The sequence below is a fragment of the Hypanus sabinus genome, unplaced genomic scaffold (assembly GCF_030144855.1).
Source record: "Hypanus sabinus isolate sHypSab1 unplaced genomic scaffold, sHypSab1.hap1 scaffold_602, whole genome shotgun sequence".
NCBI classification, from domain to species: domain Eukaryota; kingdom Metazoa; phylum Chordata; class Chondrichthyes; order Myliobatiformes; family Dasyatidae; genus Hypanus; species Hypanus sabinus.
In genome coordinates this window covers 1-7,305 of record NW_026781458.1, presented here as the reverse complement: position 1 = coordinate 7,305, position 7,305 = coordinate 1, and positions in this window count along the sequence as shown.

Sequence of the window (7,305 nt, the reverse complement as noted above, 5' to 3'; positions counted from 1 at the left end):
TAAAAGGGAACATTCGTTCGTTCTTTTCTTTCGTTCGTTCCAGTCATTCCGAACGGTTTGAGTGACGGAAATCACAGTGATAGCTGACAAGTGTTACAATAAAATATACTGCACTTATATTCCACTACACAATTTGAAGGATCCACAGCGATATTCCAGAGATCTGTGATCAAAAAGGGAGCGTGCCTTCAGGAAATTAGCGAGGGCTGTGGACAGTTTGAAAAGCAACGGTTTCCAGCGCACACATGGGCCGTTTGCCAGGAACCTGACCTCTGCCAGTGAATGGCCTGACCACCTCATACCCGTGGCTTTCCATGCAGTATATTTAACTTTAAACTTAAATCTTTAAACTTTAGAGATATTCTCAAGCCTGCCACTATTTTTCCATCCATTTTCTCTTTGAACAAAAGTAGCAAGTGAAATCTGTGAACTATCCGCAGGCTCCCAGGCTGTTGTACTATTTGCCACGAAGTTCTATTTTTTAATCCTGATTTACTTTCAAGTATATACTTTCAGAGCGTCACGATATGTATGTGCAGAACAGCGGAAGTGTTCAAGGTCACCTGTCAATCACACTTCCTTCTGCTCCTGCAGTGCACCGCTCCGTGCCGATTGTGGTTCTCGCACCGATGAGCGGCCCTCGGGTTACTGGAGAAAGTCTCATCACTCTGTTTCCATTGTGGAACTCGTACTAATGTACGACCCTCGGTTGATTGGAGAAAGTCTCATCACCCTGTTTCCATTGCGGAACTCGTACTAATGTGAGACCCTCGGTTGATTCGAGCAAGTATCATCTCTGCCTTCCAATTCATCCTTCCAAAGTGAATCACTTGGTACCTTTCCGGGTTAAACCCCAACTGTAACTTCTCAGCGTTTCTCTGCGTCCTGTCACTGTTCCGCTTTAACCTGTGACAAACCTTCACACTATCCATTTCTCACCAACCACCCCATCTTTGCAAATACAATAAACCACCTTTCCACTTCATTATTTAAAGCACAAAATCATTGAGTATCAGAACAGATCTCTGCAGGACACTACTTTCACCGGCATCCAGAGAGAAAACAACTATCTTCTGCCTCCTCTGAATCCACCAGCCAACTCTCCCTGGATACCAATCCACGTAACGTTCTGAAAGGCCCTACCATGGTTAACGGTACTGAATGCCATATTAAAGTCCATTTCTACCATGCCTTGGAGTTCTGCTTAAAGCTACAGAAAATCTTTTGGTTGAGGTGAATGCTTACCCTCGACCCCACCGGGACACAGTCACGGGAAGGTCCCCCTACGTTAGTTCCCTTTGCACTTGGGACAGAAGCATGTGGCAAGCCTAAAATGCTAGGCTGGAGGTTGGGGGCATTTTGAGTCCCAGGAGGAGACAAGGCACCCCGGGATCTTCGTTTCGAACTGCAGGTAAAGGAGAGAGGAGTGGGGAGCCGGATGCTTCAAATTAAGGGCGACTACTGCCCGCGCCAGCTTCTCGCTCAGGGAGGGGAAGATGCCTCACGGACACGCCTCCAGCCTGCACTGAGCTCCAGCTGCGGCTCCAACCAGCTGACGGGACAGAAGGCCGCTGTGTTCACGGACTGCATGGATCACTCAGGGGCCGTCCCGCCCGAGAACAGTAAGGGGTACCGCACAGGGAAGGTAGGGCTATCTCTGCGGAGTGTAGGAGAGAGAGAGGGAGTGAGGGTCAGGTCGGAGAGACAGGGAGTGAGATCGTGATACGTGTTGGAAGGTGTGGATTCAAGCTGACGTGAAGGGAGGGGTCAGGAAGCCCTCTGTCCTTAACGAACATAAGCCTTTTCACTGACTCGCAAAGCCCCACCCTTCCTCATCCCAGTCTCTCTCTGACAGCCCCAGGCAGCCTGTCTCTACCCCCGACTCTTGGTCTGCCGTCTCTGTAAACCGTAGTTTCGCCCCACACCTACCAGGCTCGTTCATAATCTCTCCTCCTTGTCTCTCTCCCGCTACTCGCTCTCCAGCCCTGGCGTCTCTCCCAGTCTCTTCCTTCCTCCCGTGTCCTCTCGCCAGTATCCCACTGATCGCCACTGTTTTTCCCTGAAATGTCTTCCTGCAGTCTCACTCGCCTCCCACTTTCTCTACGGGCAGAGAATTAAGGTGCTTGAAAGTATGTGCAGAAGAGATGTCAGAGGTAAGCTTTTACGCAGAGTGTGGAGAGTGCGTGAAATGGGCTCCCGGTGACAGTGATGGAGGTAGAAACGATAAGATTTTTTAAGAGACTCTTGGATGGATACATGGAGCTTAGAAAAGTAGAGTGGTACGGGTAAAGCCTAGGTAGTTCTAAGGTAGGGTCATGTTCAGTACAGCTTTGTCGGCCGAAAGGCTGCGTGTTTTCTATGTTCCTCTAAGTCTTCTTGCGGGAGTCGGTAGAGGGATGTCCCTGTGGCCACCCATTTTAATTCCACTTCCCATTCCCATTCCGGTATGTCCATCCATGTCTTCCCCCACTGTCGTGATCGGGGCACTCTGACTTGAAGGAACAAAACCTTATATTCCGTTTGGGTAGCCTTCGACCTGATGACATAAACATTGATTCTTTTTAAACTGTCACCAATGACTCCAGCCCCACTTCACTATTGCCCATCCCCTTTTCCATCTGTCACCTTATCTCCTTGCCCGCCCATCGCCTCCCTCTGGTGCTGCTCCCCCATTTTCCTGTCTTCCGTGGCCATCTGTCTCTTTCAGCAATCAATTTCCCAGTTTTGTACGTTACCCCTCCTTCTCTAGGTTTCACCTGTCACCCGGTGGTTTTCTCTCTCCTCCCCACCCTCAGCTTTTAAATCTACTGCTAGGCTTTTTATTTTTTTCTCCAGTCCTGTCGAAGCGGTTAGGTCCGAAAAATCGAATGCACACATTTTTAACTAAAGTACAACGTGGCTTGCTGAGTTCCTCCAGAATTTAGTGTATGTTCATCCATAATAATAATCTGGATGGAAAGTTACAGGATAAATAAGCAAGAAAAACTTACTTAATAGATCCATTTCAAACATGCAGAACTTTCTGAATTCAGTAAGTGAAAAAAAACAGCAGAAATATGAAAGAGGAAATTGCAAAGTTATGTTACTTGAACAGGGTGCACATTGTCCCAATGCTAATATCTACAACTGTTTTCATACTAAAGTCATTAAACAACAGCATTAAACCGTGAGGCCGACACGGTAGTATTTCAGTAAATCTCCAGAAACCTAAAATGATAAACACCACTACAGTGATCAGGAAGAAATCTGGAAGTAGTCATTGAGTTTTCCTCCATACACAATTATGAAACGAATGTACACGTTCTATAGTGTTAAACATTTCTCCATAATAGATCTACCTCATGTGCAGGGCAAGTTTAACGTTTCCAGTAAATTCGTGCAGACTGTTTTGTTTTTGCATATTCATTTAATTCCGATGCAAAAGACTAAAGTAGCAAATCAGTTGCATTACCGCCGGTTTGGTCTTGAACGTCCCCAGATCATGAAACTCATCAATATTCATTGTTGCCGAATATCATCTCACAAGCCAATCAAACAGTAGTATCGAGTATTCCCCTTTTCCAAAACACCGATTCAAAATTGAACAAGCATTTAAACTCATAAATGGTTGATCCCGGATACAGCCCCCATATTTATGTTATGGATTCAGCAGCATTAAATATAATAGTGAGGCAGGGTTTTCTCAATAACAAATAAAACATTTATTAAACACTGAAAAACAAACCCCCAAAATGTAACAAACAACTATCATAACCAGAAATCAGCTGCTGTGCGGCAGCTTAAACAGTTCTTAAAAGAACAAAGTGAAAACAGTTTTTAAAGCGATGTTGCAAAACTGCTCTTCAAAGTAGTACTGCGAAAGTTCAAAATGCTTACAGTCCATTAAAGGAGATACCTTTTAGACGATTTAAATTCTCTTTCACGTCGTGCTGTTGCGGTTCCCAGTCGAACTATACTTTCCCGGAGAAGTTATGAAGATGAAAATGAAATGGCTTAAAGGCATTGACCTCTCCTTTATAAAACTGTACACAACCATTTCTGCTATTACTTGCAGGGTTTAACACCGGCACAGGCAAAGGATTCCTTCCGAATGAGGATCAAACAAGTTCAAACCTGTTTCACCGTCGAAATCAACTTTCCTCGATCTTTTAACTCCCGAACTCTGATCTTCAGTCTCCACTGACTTTTAACTGGCAGTATTTTAAAGAAACTTCCGGCAATGACATTTTGAACTTTAGTCATTAAATAAAACACCACCTTTCAGCCAAACTGCGTCATAATTTTGGACCACACAGTGGCATGGAGTGAAAACGGCAAATCCAGCCACAAACTGCCCCTCCTCACAGGGAGTGGTACTCCTTTTATATCCTGTTAAAAAACCTGCCACATGACCTCTCCTGGCGGGAAAATGTCGTCACTCCACCTTCACAAGACCACTACCTTAATCACAGTATAGCTTCAACACCACTGTCACGTGACGTGACAGATACCCACGGGTACGTTACAGTGTTTAGCTGAGTAGTGCTGGCGGTTTGCCGCTACTCCGAGCCACGATTCGAATTGTCTGTCGTTGATTGTTTGTCGTCTCGTGTCCAGCTGAGTATTGCAGGCCGATTGCCGCTACTCCGAGCCACGATACGAGTTGTCTGTTGTTGTTCAATTTGGACGTTCCGTGCCCAAGTCCGAGTCCCGGCTCCGTGAGCAAGTTCGAGTCCCAGCTCCCTGACCAAGTCCGAGTCCCGGCTCCGTGAGCAATTTCGAGTCCCGGCTCCCTGACCAAGGGCGAGTCCTGGCTCCGTGTCCATCTGAAGTCTAAGTCTAGGCTCAGTGTCCAAATCAAGCCTGTCCATACTCCGTGTGCAAATGTCACGCTATATCATTCCCTCCTACTTCCCCCATTTCCCCCTCACTTTTCTCCTTCTTCTCCATTTTCTTTCACTCCCTTTCCCACTCTCTTCCTCGCATCTTCCTCCCTCCTCTCTTTATCCCAAACCACACTGGATCACTAGCGCTTCCTTCCCATTCTATCCCTTCATTCTCTTTCAAATCTTCCTTCCCTCGCCCTCCCTCCCATATCACCTACGGTCACTCCCTCCCATCTTGTTCCTCCTCTCTCGATCCCGCTGGTCCCACTCCCCTTCTTTCCCTCTGTCAACCTTGCTCTCTCTCTCATTGCACCATCTCACCCTTTCGCTTTCTCTGCCTTTGCCATCACTTTCCCAGCATCAATATTTCTCTGGCTCTTTATTACCCATTCCCTTTCCCCCCACTCTCCCCCATATCTTTCCCTCTTTCACTCTCGCCCAGCTATCTGCCTCCCTCCTTCTGTCCCAGTCTCTCTCTCAGGTGCCCTCTATCTCCCGCTGCGATCTCACCACTCCTCTGTTCCCTGCTCCCTCCAACATCCCTCTCCTCTCTTGTTCCTGTCTATGTCCCCTCTCCCTCTCTCTCTCTCTCTCTCTCTCTCTCTCTCTCTCTCTCTCTCTCTCTCTCTCTCTCTCTCTCTCTCTCTCTCTCTCTCTCTCTCTCTCTCTCTCTCTCTCTCTCTCTCGCTCCCACCTCTCGCCTCCTGCACCCACTTTCTTCTCGAAGCTCGTCGCAGTTCTGCCAGTCTCTCCGCAGCTTTCTCTCTCTCTCTCCACCTGTGCCGATGGATTACTTTCGAGATTGTCTCCGGGCTGTTGGTACAGAGAGCAGTGGTGTTATTATTCTGTCGGTCGACTCGGGGCCGTGAAGACAGCGCAGTGCAGTTGGCCTAGAGTGTGGATCGATACCATGCACTGGAGCGCGAGGAGGTACAGAGATAATTTTCTGGGCATATAGTGACGGGCAGAGATCAGGGCAGTGGGATTATTTCAGGGACTGATACAGTGCTGTGGAGAAAGAGGGGTTAGTGGGAGTAGTTTAGGGACTGATACAGTGATCAGGGGAATAGGGGTCTGCGTGGAATGGCTTCGGGTCCGATACTGTGCTGTGGAGAAAGCGGGGTCAGTATGACTATTTTGGGGCTGATACAGTGTTTTTGAGAGTGGGTGGCCCGTGGGATTTGTTTGGGACTGATACAGTGTTGTGGAGAAAGGGTGGGCAGTGGGGCTACTTTGGGGACCGATACCAGGCTGTTGAGATCGCACATACAGAATGACACTTCCTTATCTATTACTCCAGCTCTTTGACCCATCGCCCCCCTTTACCGTGTTCTCCATTCTTCCCTCCGCTTCAATCGTGATCTTTGACACATAGTTCACCCCCTCCCCTTAGATTTGTAAATTTGATGACCATGCCTTAGGATTAGGTGAGCGTCTTGAATGTTATGACTGTGAGGAAGTCACTGAAGATACTGAAAAGTCTTCTGGACATGGAAGTGTTTATTCATCACCACAAGTAGATATTTTCTTGGACGCACTTTCGGCAAAGACTCTCAAACTCAAACTGCGTCAAGAATTTATACTCCTGGGGACAATGGAAACAATAGGCGACTGAATCCAATAAGACAAGCTGCAATATCAGAATTCACTCAAGAACTTGTGTCTGACAAATTGTTCCTCTGAAGTAAAGTGGAAGCACTTTCCTATTGATGAGACAGCTTTGAAGGTTCGGTCACTTTTGTCGGTTCCAACTAATCCATACAGATGATCAAAAAGCTTCTGGGAACTGAGATCCCAGAACTCCACGATTACTGTTGTGGGGTTGACAGTGAGGGAGCGTAGGGGTATTGATCAAGTGTTGGTAGGTAGGTTCCCTTTAATACGACGTCATTGTTGGCACAGTCAATGTGGGCCGAGTGGTCTGTTCCCGTTCTTTACCTTTCTCTGTTCTATGTAGAACAAACAGAAGACAGAAGTTTTATTTCTCTGAGCAAACATTCATCTCAGTGGTTATGACTGTAGACATGTTTTCGCCCCAGAACAAAGTTTGGTACACTTCACCCAAAAAAAGCTGAGGATGGTTTCCTGTATCGGGAATGGGAGATAAGATTACAGGGAGATGAGCTGTGATTACAATTGGTGCAGAATCAGAGTGGAGCCGCTGCTTAACTCTCAGTTTATCTGCTCAGTCGATGGACGAGTCGCACTGTCTCAAGAGTGGAGACTTGGGTCTGATAGTGTTTGAAACAATATCCCCTTTTCTGGAGGAATGCCACTCGCTGTTTGCAACCCTAGTAAACATCACATTTTCCATTGTTTGCAGTTTCGCAATTAATTCACTAAGTTAATCACAATGTCGCAACCCGAGGTTGCACTTGGCTGAGGCAAACAGATTGTAAATAAATTTTAATAAAATGTTTATTTTTAAATTTGTTGAAAC